The 14,365-nt window shown below is 41.1% G+C and overlaps 1 protein-coding gene across 4 annotated transcripts in view; it reads right to left on the minus strand.

Annotated features, from left to right (window-relative positions):
* Positions 1–14,126, minus strand: part of LOC139765152 (serine/threonine-protein kinase DCLK1) — a 116,926-nt gene extending 102,800 nt beyond the window's left edge. For 2 of the 4 annotated variants that reach the window (XR_011716589.1, XM_071692348.1), the window contains exon 1: positions 6,788–6,930. The gene's annotated coding sequence lies outside the window, so the exon portion shown is untranslated. Of the gene's footprint in view, positions 1–6,787; positions 6,931–8,489; positions 8,557–12,628; positions 12,780–13,988 lie in introns of those variants that run through there. The other 2 variants (XM_071692350.1, XM_071692349.1) reach the window with 2 other exon arrangements.
* Between the last annotated feature and the right edge of the window lie 239 nt (positions 14,127–14,365).

The following is a 14,365-nucleotide window of genomic DNA, read 5'->3' on the forward strand; positions in this document are numbered from 1 at the left end:
GCGTCCTCTACACCCCCCTCCCCTCTCTGCATCACGCTTCCCCCCAGCACCATCATCCACGTCTTCACGCGATTTTTATACTCTCCATGTCTGACGTTTGATGCCGGCTTAATAACCTTAAGCTCCTGATAGCCATCAGAGCCAGAAATATATAGACGTACATTCTTCTCATCAGCCAGCACCTCTTACCAACGATTACCCCCTGCCTAACACCGGTGCCCCTAAAGTGTCATCAGCACCTCCCGGTCTGCCATGAGCGCCCCCCTTTGCCTGCCACAAGCAACACCTCTCCTGTTTCCCATTAACTTCACGTCCCTGTTAGCCAACAAAACGACGCTGTCTACCACTAACACCACCCTTTCGCCCACTAACACCACCCTACCAGCCACGAGCGCCTCCTCCCTGCCTGCCCCGACGAGCATCTCCTCCCTGTCTATCACAAGCACCACCAACCTGACAGACACCAGCACCCTACCTTCCACCATGCCTGTTTCAAGCACCAACTTCCCTGCCTGTCATCACCGCTAACACCTCCCAGTCTGCCACAAGCACCAACTTCCCTGCTTGCCACCAGCAGCTCCCAGCTGGCCATCCCGCACCTGCAACTACAACCTTTACTCACTTCCGCTTCAAAGGATGAATCTGAGCTGCTCCTAAAACCACCACGCCTGTTGCACGCCTCGTGACCCATGGATCTCCAAACTCTTGACTTCATCTGTATGAAGCTCCTTCTCCCAACTACCAATATTTTCCTGTTTTGCCTAATGCTCTCTTGTACTCTTTGAAGCTTCTTCCTCAAGCTACTCCTTATAAACGTACTTCCTCTAATCACCCCTTGTAAGCGTACTTCCTCCCGCCACCCCATGTAAACACACTTCCTCCAGTAACCACTTGTAAACGTACTTCCTCCAGTAACCCCTTGTAAACGTACTTCCTCTAGTAACCCCTTGTAAACGTGATTCCTCCAGTAACCCCTTGTAAACGTACTTCCTTCAATAACCCATAGTAAACGTAACTCATTAAGTAACCCCTTGTAAACGTAATTCTACCAGCTACCCCTTGTAAACGTACTTCCTCTAGCTACCCCTTGTAAACGTATTCCCTTCACCTACCCCTTGTAAACATAATCACTGGCAATCTAACAGCATTCACTTTAACTTGCGAAACTACTTTTCTTTTTATCTATCTGCCTATGGAACAGAACTACCTCTACTTAGCATGTTGCAGAGCTTATGGTTGAGAATAAAAGCATACATCCCCGCTTTCTCTACAACTACCTCTTGTAAAAAATCCATATTTCAAACAGATCTGTTTCTAGGCCACTCGGGCGAGGGACCTGGCATGTCGGACCTGGAAAAAACAACCCTTTTGCGACTCGCATTCTACTTTTATCTCCGACCGAAATAATCGTAAACATGTTATCCATGGGGTGATGCCGTTCTTTTATCCAAAGAAAGTAGGGCAACTTCTCAACAACTGATGGGTGTTTCCGAGTCTTTGGCCAAAAGCATCTCTAAAAACTTCTGTCGCATTACCTAACCTTCTCGTTTCCATTCTCACGATACTACAGCAACTTTTTCCTTATAAAAGAGCTACTTTCTAGTATAATTCTAACATTCCCTCACCCTCTAGGGCACTTCTAACTAAACTTATTCCCCTCCCTACATCGTTCAGTGCAGTCTAAATAGCACATCAGTCTTTGGAGGAAACTGAAACATATGATCCACATGGCATCCATTCTTTTGAACTTGCGCCTGTGCTTACTCGTCTGTCTAACCTTTCCAGCTATAATCCTACTGTTCTGACTCCCACCGTTTCCAAATTCTGAATCCTTATTGATTTCACGTTTTCTTAAGCATAATGGATTTCACAGTCTTCTACCTGATCATCAGCATGGTTTTCGCAAGGTCAATATCTATCTGTGATACATCTTTTATATCTAGTCATTTTCTCTCAGAGAGACCGGAAATTCATCTATTGCAGCACTTGAAATTTCGTGAGCTTTGGGCAGGATCTTATATCTAAACTTCCATCTTTCGGCTTTCTTCTTTCACTTTATTCATTCATAACCTGCTTCATCCCTGACTGGTTTATGTCCGTAACCATCCATAGATGACAGCGGTGTCCTCTAGGTGTACTGTCCCCTACGCTCTTCTTCCCTCTTATCAACAGCTTCCTTATACCAAAAGATAGCCAGATGCACTCATACGCTGACGATCTAACAAGGCATTCCTCCACTTATTTCAAATCCCCTCAAATTCTCAGGCTCACTATACGTCTGGGATCGTCACAACAAATTCTATGAACTCGAACAGGATTTCCCAATGAAGGTGTCGTAAACTTAAATTTAATGCCTCTAAAATTCCAATTTCAGACATTCTCTCTTTGCTACAACCCGTAACAGCCTTCCAAAAGAATGGCAGCTCTCTCCTTCTAACACTCAACACAATGAACATACTTGATATTGTCGTACCACCCAATCTAGCTTATAAACATCAACTGTATCATGAGAATGTGGGGTCTCTCTTGTACAGATGTCCCGATTACACAAAGGATTGATGCGGTCTTGTAAGGAGTACTGCTCTCACATCTGGGGAGGCTCCACCTCTACAGACTCACGTGACAGAGTCTAAAGCAATCCAACTTATCAACTCTCAGAGTCTGACCTCGTAACTTCTAAATATATTAGTTTTTTTTTTCTTTTTGCTCCCGAAGAATTGGCTTCTCGTGTGCCCAGCAATAGCAGCAAGCAACTCGAAGGTGGGTTGTCGTGATGTCGGCTTCTTTCCGTAAACCGCAAAGCTTGGGAACTCTTTACCTCCTTACAGCTCCATAATCCTAATTCAAAAGACACGTTTATCACTTGTTAAATCACCTATTTCTTCCTCTCTTTCCTCTCCTTACTTCTACATGGCCTTGTTGAGGGCTTATCCCCGTGACTGGGTACTTCAACATTAAAAGAAAAATTATAACCTCAGTTCGCTAGTCCGTGCCTCCCAGTCAGGTACCGCAAGGCGCAAGGATGATGGTGCCAAAAATTATACAAACATACTGAGGTAGGGGCACGGTTGCCATGGATATTTACGTTACCTTACGTATACCTTATGATGGCTTGGGAGGTCTCCCACCTCCACACACTCCATCCTGGACCAAGCCACAATCTTATTTAAGGCGGCCTTTTTCAGTCCAATTATAGAGACACGAAACGTTTCTGTGAGAGTGAGGGTGTTGTAAGGCAGATAACATGGAGGTAGGTCGAGGGAAGCAGAGAGCGTACGGGTACATGCACGAACGCCAGAGGGTGGCATGTGGCCCCAAAAGGACCCAGGGGGTTCTCGTCCTGTCAGAATTAAAAGACTGAACAATGGTGATAAGACAAAGGCGGGCCAGGGTACCATTAAACAAAAGCTGTATACAGAAGGGATCAGAGAGCATTCAAATAAATGACACCTCACACAATATACTGACGCTCAATGAGTGTTTGAGTACTTCAAATATAAGGCATGTAATAAACACAATGTACTGGCACTGCCAATAACAGAAATGAGGTTCAGAGTACATCCAAATGCGAGATGCTGGATCCATGGGACACAAAGAGACACTGACGGTTTCATGAGACCACAAGTGCATGGCTCTGGACACATCAAATTTTGGATACAATAAGAAAATACCTTCAAAAGCATCACGATATCAGTGAAATGATAATGTCCTCGATATCTTAGGCCCTCAGGCCTGAAGTGGCCAGTCACAAGGCCATATATATATATATATATATATATATATATATATATATATATATATATATATATATATATATATATATATATATATATTATATATATATATATATATTATATATATATATATATATATATATATATATATATATATATATATATATATATATATATATTATCCCTGGGGATAGGGGAGAAAGAATACTTCCCACGTATTCCCTGCGTGTCGTAGAAGGCGACTAAAAGGGGAGGGAGCGGGTGGCTGGAAATCCTCCCCTCTCGTTTTTTTTTTAATTTTCCAAAAGAAGGAACAGAGAAGGGGGCCAGGTGAGGATTTTCCCTCTAAGGCCCAGTCCTCTGTTCTTAATGCTACCTCGCAAATGCGGGAAATGGCGAATCGTATGAAAAAAAAAAAATATATATATATATATATATATATATATATATATATATATATAAGATGACCATGTATATTAACTACGTAAGCGAGACGAGACTTCACTGTAAGGAGATAAGGGAGCAACGGGTAAGAATGGACAGGTGCTGAAGTAAAACGTTTCGAAGCGATTTAAACCAAGCCGAGCCGAAAGAGCAGGCATTTCTGATACAAGTTACCAACATCTTTATGACGCTACATCAAACGTATGAGGTTGGGTGTCCCTATATGTTACCGGTATATATCCTGTGGATTATCAAAGACATGAACGAGCTGGGAGTGTACAGCATACGAAACAAATCTCAGATCAGGTCTCGTTTAGAAGACAGACAGACAGCCGCAAGACCATGAATATTGTAGAAAGATAAGCAATTCAGGACCTGGTATGGAATAAGATGGTGTGGCTTGGGAGCGGTTCGTGGCAGCAGCTCTGAATCAAAAGAACACTGGTGTAAGTCTTAGGCTGGAGCACATGTGTGTGTGCATATATATATATATATATATATATATATATATATATATATATATATATATATATATACACACACGAGTAAAGACATATACATATACACAAGGTAAAGAGGAAAGGCAACGCAAATATTAATCTCTCTCCCCGAAACACATAACAATCACATCACACACGTTTGTATGTGTGTGTGTGTGTGTGTGTGTGTGTGTGTGTGTGTGTGTGTGTGTGTGTGCACGCAAAAGACATGGTTAAGACCAAGAACACATAACGTACAAACAGCAGTAATCGCAAGAAAACTATGTGGCAAAACGTACCAATGGTCTTCAAAACAGCCATCTTATGTGTTAAGTTTGCTGCTATATTACTACAAAGCCGGAGCAAAGAGCGGCGGACAGAGTGGAACTGGGAACAGGTATTCAGTGTCACGCGAGTCAAAACAACTGTCGAAAACACATGCCCTGTTTACTGCTACAACAACTGCAATAGCAAAAACAACCTGACGTACCAGTGACTGCAGAATGCGAGGGTAACATGAAGAACACCCGTATTGGGCCAGCAAATGCCGCCCATGTCATCTAATACAGGGGCTTAACATACATGTAACCTCACTGGGCCAGCTAACCCACGTCATCTTACACATGGCCAACAAACACACATCATCTCACATAGGGCCCAGCAAACCCACGTATTCTCACACAGGGCCCAGCAAACCCACGTCATCTCACACAGGGCAAGAAAACCCACGTCATCTCACATACTACTACCAACAAACCAACGACACCACACACAGAGCAAGCAAACCAATACGTCACCTCGTAAAAGGCACTAATGCAAATGAATGTTACCTTAGAGTTGCCAAAAATCCAGATATCAGCTAACAAAGTGCCAACATAGCCATAAGTCTCATGATACAGTGCCAGAACACCCTATGTCATTTCCTGCTATACCTGTATCTCCGATGCCACAGAGATGTTAACAAATCCACTGTCCCCTCATACAACTTTCCCATTCAAGATTCTAATAGCGAACCCAGAGTTCAAATCACCGAAACAAAAACACATATCTGCCAACAGACAGTGCTAGAAATTCCTGATATTACTTGACTTAATACTAGCGAACTTAATCTCCTCCCTTGACACTTCCAGCTTAGCGAGGAGTTGCCTCACATTACATAAAGATAACGATGCTTTCACAGGATAATCCACTCGGAAAAAAAGCTTAGTCTGCGACCTAATAATAATAATAAGTGTTACTCCACTGATCATTCAGTATATCCCAAGATGGTTTCTGTAATGCTCCAAAAGCACAAACGTACCACACCATAGGGTTCTCGCAGATGAACTAGTCGTCACCTCAGACGCAGTCAAAACAACTAGCGCATCATTCCACCCGATGCCATACGAGGATGTCATCTCTCAAGGTGCCAGTGAAGATAAATGTCACTTTGGCGTGCCAGCAAACCCAGGTGTGATCTCATACACCACCGGTGACTCCTGGTGGTGTCGTTGTCACCGTAATACCGACAAATCCAGACGTCACCGCCAACAACCCTGCGCAACCCCACCCCTCCCGAGTAAGAGGTCACCTTACTGTTGGGAGAACCCAACTGTCACAACATAAGTGTCTGCATTGCCAGACGTCATCTCATTTTGAGAACAATTCCAGATGTTAATAAAAGCTCTTAACAAACGCTCCGACCACTCAAAGCCGGGACAAGTATCCCTTCATGTAACACTTTACCACAGGGAACCCTTCACAGTTATCCGCAACAAATGACAATCACCGAGGGACATTCCTCGTACCTCTCCACATGGATACGAACACCAAAACTCGTGCAGTGTGGGTCACATTCAGCGTGAGTAAACGTCAGTACACACGACAAATTCCGAGAACTACAGCTTTTCCGGAGTGTCACTTGATAAAGGATTTACTTCCAGCATTAAAATGCAGGGGTATGATAAACATCACTTCAGGAAACGATGTTTTGAAGACTCCTGCATCCACTTCCAAGAATCATTCGTCTTGAAGTACGGAGTTTCCGAATGATTTTCCCGTTCGATGAACTAGATCTCACGGGATATGTGCATTTACACAAATCAGACTCAACAACTGAAGAGATAAAGAGCTGAGAAAAAATATATTTACCGTGAGTGACCGAGAATTAACAAGCGTAAGGATTGAGCAGTAGCCAAGACCCCTGACGGAGATACGCGGTATATCCAACACCTCCCACTGTCTCAGCCACACTGACTCGATGGCCAGACCCATACCACAGAACAGGCAGGCTTCACCGCACGCCTCATGGCCACCGCTGGAAATCACATACTGAAAGTACAACGTGGCAACTCACAGGCATTCCCCCCCTCCTCCTCCTCCTCCTCTCTCTCTATATATACCATTTTAAGCATCACTGTTCCATCTCCCACTTCGCTACCCACGTAATGAATGCTTTTTTACCGTGTGTCCAAACGAAGGCTGGCCGCATAACAGTGCAACTGAGGAAGAGAGAATACAAACGCACATACCGATATGTTAACAGAAAAACAGTTCACAGCCGTATGCCAGACTGATAATACCGTTGTGATCATGAAGAAATACCAACAAAACGAGGTAATATATATTCAATCAATATTTCTTGAAGAATAACGATCTCCTATATAGATTAACGCTCACTCAAGCTCTCCTAGTACGAGCATAAGCCAATGATCTGGACTAAACAAAATGCTTTTCGTAAATATATTTGATCCTGTAGAAATTTTCGCTATACTAGCCAATACTTATATCTCCCTCCGTAGGAAAAATATGTCTCAGTGCCACCAAACCCCTCATAGCGCCAACAAACCCATGTCACCTCTCACAGTACCAGCTAACCCATCGCTTAAATAGTCTGCGTAAAGTCGGCGAACGCACGTCACCTTACCTCTCCTAGTGACAAGCATATGTCTCCCACCTTACCCAGCAGATAAGACAGAAGCTTCAAAAGAGCAAACAGCAGCCCTAGCCGTAGTGAAAGAAACAGTTGTAGGATCAAGTATAACGGGGGGAATACGTAAATGAGCTGGAGGCAGAGAGGCTGCATCAACAAAGAGAACAAACACACCAACATGTCAACCAGATGGATGAACAGGTCAACAACAACAAACAAAGAGGCTAGACCCAGCGAGTGGCCCGACGTCAGCAGCGGCTCGACCAGCCGGAAGAATGGGCAAGACTAAAGCAAGCAGCAGCTGGACTGCATGGAAAGTAAGATGCAACAAGTGTGGCAGGATGTGCAGCACCAGCTACTAAGCAAACTGGCCTGGTGTGACGACAAGCTGAAGGGATAAATCTACACCACAGAGATCATCCGGGACTGAATCACTATCAGGATGAAAGATTACGTTGGGTCGCCAGCGTGGCAGGGCACCTCAATCCTGGAGAGCTTGTATTTTCATGAGGATCCGCCCATGCCTGGATATACTGAAGGCTGCAGGAGTTCAATGGTATAGCTTCGTGAGGAGGCGTATTTATCCCAGTTCGAGCTACTACAGGATGCTATCAATCAAATACTACAGCAGTGCATCGAACATATGTCCACGAGTTTGAAGGGGTCAGCATGGGGAATCATGGTGCATCTTTCCCATAAAGAAAAGCACTGCTCTAGGACTTAGTACTAGGACAAGCAGTAGCTAAATGCAACAAGTTCTAACTCTATTATATTTTCAATTCTGAATGTGTGACACTGTCTAAATAACAAGGAATTAATGAACAAAAGGCAATTTGTGGGAAGCATACTAGGTAAACATAGCATAGAGTAAAAAGAGAAAATAAATAGGAATCACTACAGTATGCGGTTTGCTATACTCACCGTGCACCTGAAGTCGCAACTTTTTCTAAGATATGCTTGGAATCTTAGAGCACTCCAAGGCCGTCTTCTGAAATTACAAGAGTTTTAATAATAAGATATATCAAAAAATGATGTCATTAATTCAATGTAATGCTGTTTATTGCTAAAGTATAAATGAAAAAATGAACTCATACACAATGTACCTTCAAAATCTGCTTGGAACCTACTTCAGGGCACCAGTTACTATTTCTTCCAAGACCTCATTACCTAAGATTCCATTATCCATATAAATCTCTTACCTCGGTTACTTCACATTTCCATCAAATCCATTTATTGACCCCTATGACTGTAATAGAATACCTCCAACACTTTCTATACATCCTAACAACCAAGATATAAGTGAAACACCAAATCACAAGACTACCTCGAAGGGCTTGCATTTTGCGAGATTCAATCTCTGATGCCTTTCCCAACCATCAGGCTACATACGCATCTGCTCGGAAACGACATCAAATACAATGCCCTCCTTTCATTAGCGTCTACTTGGGGGAAGGAATGATTAATATGTAAGCCCCCTTGACCAAATATAGGGGAGAAATACTTCCTACATTCCCTGCGTGTCGTAGGCGACTAAACCGAGAGGTAGGGGGCTGGCAATCCTCCTCTCCCGTTTTCAAATTTTCCAAAAAAAAAAAAAGGAACAGAGAAAGGGGCCAAGTGAGGATATTCCTTCTAAGGCTCAGTCCTCTGTTCATGACGCTACCTCACTAATGAGGGAAATGGCGAATGTATGAAAAAATATATATATGCATACACAAAGGGAGACCTAACAACGTTAAGCTTTGTAATGCACACAGTTATCATACAAAAACTACACATTAGTTACATCAAATTCATTAATAAAATTATTCAACCATTCCGCTAGTATTCACGGTCTGATTGTCACCGTAACTAAATCTACGTTAATATTGGGAATCGACACATTTGCCTAAAATCAAACATGAAAAGGCTATTCACCATATCACTCTGGTGCAGTAAAACACGAAATGAATATGTTACAATGTAAATTCTCATAAATTGGAAATAACCATTCCACCTGTCGTATATAGTTTATATTTCTGCTACACACCCAAGGTCGATGGCCAGGAAAACTTTTGGCATCGCTCGTCAGTTTAAGTAGAATTTCCTTCTTCTGCGGCAAAAATATTCACACAAAAAAGTGTGATTATGATATCTATCATATGATATATAACCGCAACATCATAAGTACCAACATATGCACGGTATAAACCAAATCGCGGACCACAATGGTTAGTCGTACGCCCGACAAAGCAGCCATGTTCTCGCTTACTCATCCTACAGGAATTCACGGGACGTCCTCTGAGCAACGAATTACCCCCGTGGGCGTCAGTCTGCCGGTTATGTATCGAACACTTGCTTAAAAACTTCCCTACTGCTTCCAGCAAAATACATAAAGGTGCGTCTTTCAGCCACACGACATGTCTATGATACCGAGTGTTGTTATATCGACTTAAACGAAAGAAAAACATGAATTCATGTATTATGATACGACTGGGTTGTTCGCATTAATAGTAAATTGTACTTTGATCAAGCTCTTTTCAGCTTGCAGTGCAGGAAAATTATGTATATATATATATGGTGTTATCCTGTATCTCTGTCCAATGCTCTCAGTGCAGCCCACGGATGCACCACCACCAGTAGTTGGAAAATGTGACCGACGACGTAAGGTCTTAAACGAGACTGTAGTCTCTTGATACATCGTCGATATTGATAGTTTTTCGTTCGTTGTGTAGCCTCATGCAAGTGGAGTCCAGCAACAGATATATATATATATATATATATATATATATATATATATATATATATAGAGAGAGAGAGAGAGAGAGAGAGAGAGAGAGAGAGAGAGAGAGAGAGAGAGAGAGAGAGAGATCGGCATAGTCCGATAGATTGCTGGATTAGAATTATTATCATTATTATCCTTGATCTTATGTGTTCATACAAACCACCACAGCCCTCACTAGAGGTATCTAAAGTTTATTATATTTTCTCATTAAAGTTCCAAAGGTTGGTCCATTTGCTTTCTGTAGGAGTAAATCTAACAACAAAGAAGGTAACCTTTTTGGCCACTGCCTTTCCTGGTCACTGTATAGGTCTGTCAAATTGGACTTACCAAGAAATTGTTCAACATGATATCGACACAAAAGTCTAGGACTATAAGGCCATCATAACAGTAGCATATAACAAGGCTTTGTCCCTGGGAAGACAAAGCATGTCTGGCTGAAAATTACGCAGGACCTATCCAGTCTGATGATAAAATCTACTTTTAAAAGGTGTTCTGGACTCGAAGCCCTTATCTGGCACATTCCCAAAGATTTCCTCTAAATGATATAAGAAAAGTCCTGCAGCAGAGATACGATCACAATGGTACATACAATGAACCTTAAGCTGTACTGGGTCAAACAGATGGTATTCAAAACTGAAGAAATAAAATGAAATTTTGTAAACAGAGGAAATAAGCCTGTAATTGTGTGGGAACATTTGTTTATAGTCTGAAGCAGGATGTGGCTGCCTAGCCATTTATGACGTGATGGAAGATCTTACAGCATCCTCAACTGGTGTGCTGCTCAAGGTCCAAAACTTAAAGTCCAGCATCATTCTTGATCAGTCCTGGACAGAGGGACATCTACCCTTTGCTTGTGTTTCAAATGATGGGCTCCCATCTATTGTTTAAAATATGTGGCAGGTGAACTGAGCTGAAATCTACCTCCACCACACTAAGCGCTTGTCAGGGGTGAAGGAGAGTTATCTATGAAATGCAGCTCCCATGGTAATACACTCCAAATGGAGGTTTTTGGCTTTAATACAACTCCCCTGATGGTACCACACTGTTCTTTGCTACAAATGAGGCTTGACCTAGAGGGATGCTAATATCCTTTGGTAAGGGAGATGATGAAGCAAGACTGTTAAAAGAGAGAGAAAAAATGAGGGTCCTCCCTAGACCATGCTGTGGTTAACTAACTCTAGGGTCCTCCTAGACCATGCTGTGGTTAACTAACTCTATTTCAAGTCAATGGAGGAGTAACTTCAGTTATTTAAGAGAAACCTTAAGAAAAAAAATGTAGGTCACAATAAAACTACATCCCTTGGTTTGGATCAGTAGGTTCTCAGGTGCAAGCCCAAATCAAATAAAGAAATAAAAAACAAAGGTGTAAATAAAAGATTTCTCAACTTTCTTTGTGGAGCTCCTACCCACACATCTATCATAACTGATACATGATACAGAGCCTGAACTGAGAAAGGGTTAATGATCAACCTTTTCCTTATGAGTAAATCAGCCAATCATAAGTTGGCCAATCAAGATGTTATACTAAAGGAGAGTCACTTTATCTTCATATCCCATACTGATGATTAGGACATACAGAATGATCTTGTCATTTGCACTTACATGAAGACAAGATCCAGTCCTATCTTTGCACCAAAAGGTATTGCATAATAATGGCTAACAAATCCACTGGCTTCTTTATAGTAAACATTGACTACAGAACAACATGCAACACACAACTCTCTTGATAAGCTATAAGAAGGATAAAAAAAGAATTCTAATCCCCAAGATGGAAAAAAAGCTGGTCTGGAAGCTAGTTGCAGGCATGATGACAGCAAATTCTCCTATTTGATTCTGAGCTGCAAGCAGCTGGAACTGAAGAAAATTTGGTCAGAAGTAAACATAAAAAATGGTAACACTGAAATATATACAACTGGATCACTAAATCAAGGACACATAACTCTATTGCTGTATCTCTGTAACTACAAACTGTAATTTATGAAATGAGATTACCATATCAAATTATATCATGCAACTTAATTCTATGTACAGTGGAGTATCAGCCAATACAAAGAGGCAAAATATTTTCTTACCAAAATGGGATAATCCAGGCATGCAAGCAATAAAAAAGGTTGTGGCATAACTCAAAAAAGGTTATTTACATCAGGTATTAATTACCTGTTCAAGAAGGTGGTTGTTAGCAAAAATGTAGAATGAGACTGAATATATATTTGAAAAATTCAAAAATTAGTTTTTTATATATGGGGTCAGTAGAGTCATACCCAAATGGTACTATCCCCTACAACTTCAATCTTACCTTAACTCTTCTGTGAGACTGGCAAGATTAAAGGTCATGACGAAGATAGCCATACCAAACTTTAATACCTGCTACATCAGCTTTTCTTCAAATACCCCATTCTTCATGAGTTGTTTCTCTGGGTTGCTCAATATTAATTTTCCACTGAAGTCTGAATCACAATGACAGTCGTCAATTATTTAATTGTAATGCAATAAATGTTAATTTATCTTCCTGAAATTGTGAAGCCCAAATCATCAGTAAATCATCACTTTGTTGCCTTCCAATTCTATTTTGTTCCCTTGCCTTAAACTAACTATTTGTGTTGTTTACAACTCATTATTTGAAGAAAAAAAATTTACTGTAATCATATAGCTCAGTGATGCCTCATAAATGGTTTCAATACCAGCCAAAACTGTATCAAGGGGTGTAAGAGTTACATTTAGATAAGCCTCAGAAATAACTTAGGAATATGAGTGATTTCACTTTGCAGTGGTAGTGTAGTGTGTGCATAATATATTAAGAGTGGTGGAGTATGATCTGAAGTATTGTTTCATTCCATCATAATACATAAGTTGGTAATAAAGGTAATAAAGATAAGTAAAATGTGGGGTCACACAGCATCACAGTTGAAGGTAAGATATACCTTAATTTTCAGTGTTATTGTTAAAATATATCAATGATACTGTTCTCTGCTGCATCTCACCACACTGTAAAAGAATGTACACTTGAATGCGTTCATGTGTCCACAAATGGCCAAAAGCTAGCTTGATGTTACCGCAAGACCAGAATAACCTTGTTTTTCGAACACTGCTGAAGACAAGGTGAATGTCAGATATTCTCCAGGAATATATGTAAGGTTTTCCTAGGTTCCACTGATTTATAGAAGTGCTTCACTTACTTTTCCATTGTGTAACTCACCATTACATCTTCGTAACCTTACCAGGTAACACCTTATTGTCGTAGAATAAATTCTTCATATCAGGCTGCATCACTCTTGTATCATTATTCACACCCAAAAAACTGTAAAACAAAATAACTTGTGCTGAAAATTATATCTGTGGCGGACCTAAAAGGAACTTTAAATGGATTACCCATAAACTAAATTATTCCACCAGCAGCTATAACCAATAATGACGCTATATTAGATTTCCTGCGCTAGCATTGTGTGCCTTTTGTAAAACAATAAATGTATAAAAAGAAAAATAACCTACACACAAACCCAACCCAGCATACCAAAGCATTATTGAAGGTGATCACTGGCAGTGGAATACTTCTACTTATGTCACGAAACCCATTGATATGATTTTCGTTGGTAGGAAACGTTATTTTCAAGGCATCACTGTCATTAATCATCACCAAATTCACCATACATACATACCCTTATAAGTCCACACAAAAAATTTAATCCCCCAATTCAGGTTGGGCTACGTTCAGCAACACTAAAACTGTTACCACCGTAGGCAACACAACCGTCCTCCCAAGACGTCAACAAACACTACCGTGGGCTACTCCGGCCGTGAGGAGTGTCGTCTGCTGGCGGCGGTTGTGTTCTACATAGAAATCCAAATTCCTATTGAGCAGTATAAACTATTATTTTTTTCTTCTGCTGAAATCAAATATGAAAGAAATGATTAGCATAAAGTGAACCTAACAAGTAAAGCAAACACTGACTAGGTCAATAGATATGCATAACTGTAATACGCAGAGATGAAATTTACAGAAACATCTGAAAATTATGCTTATTTAACAATTACG

The sequence above is a fragment of the Panulirus ornatus genome, chromosome 53 (genome assembly GCF_036320965.1).
Source record: "Panulirus ornatus isolate Po-2019 chromosome 53, ASM3632096v1, whole genome shotgun sequence".
Classification (NCBI taxonomy): domain Eukaryota; kingdom Metazoa; phylum Arthropoda; class Malacostraca; order Decapoda; family Palinuridae; genus Panulirus; species Panulirus ornatus.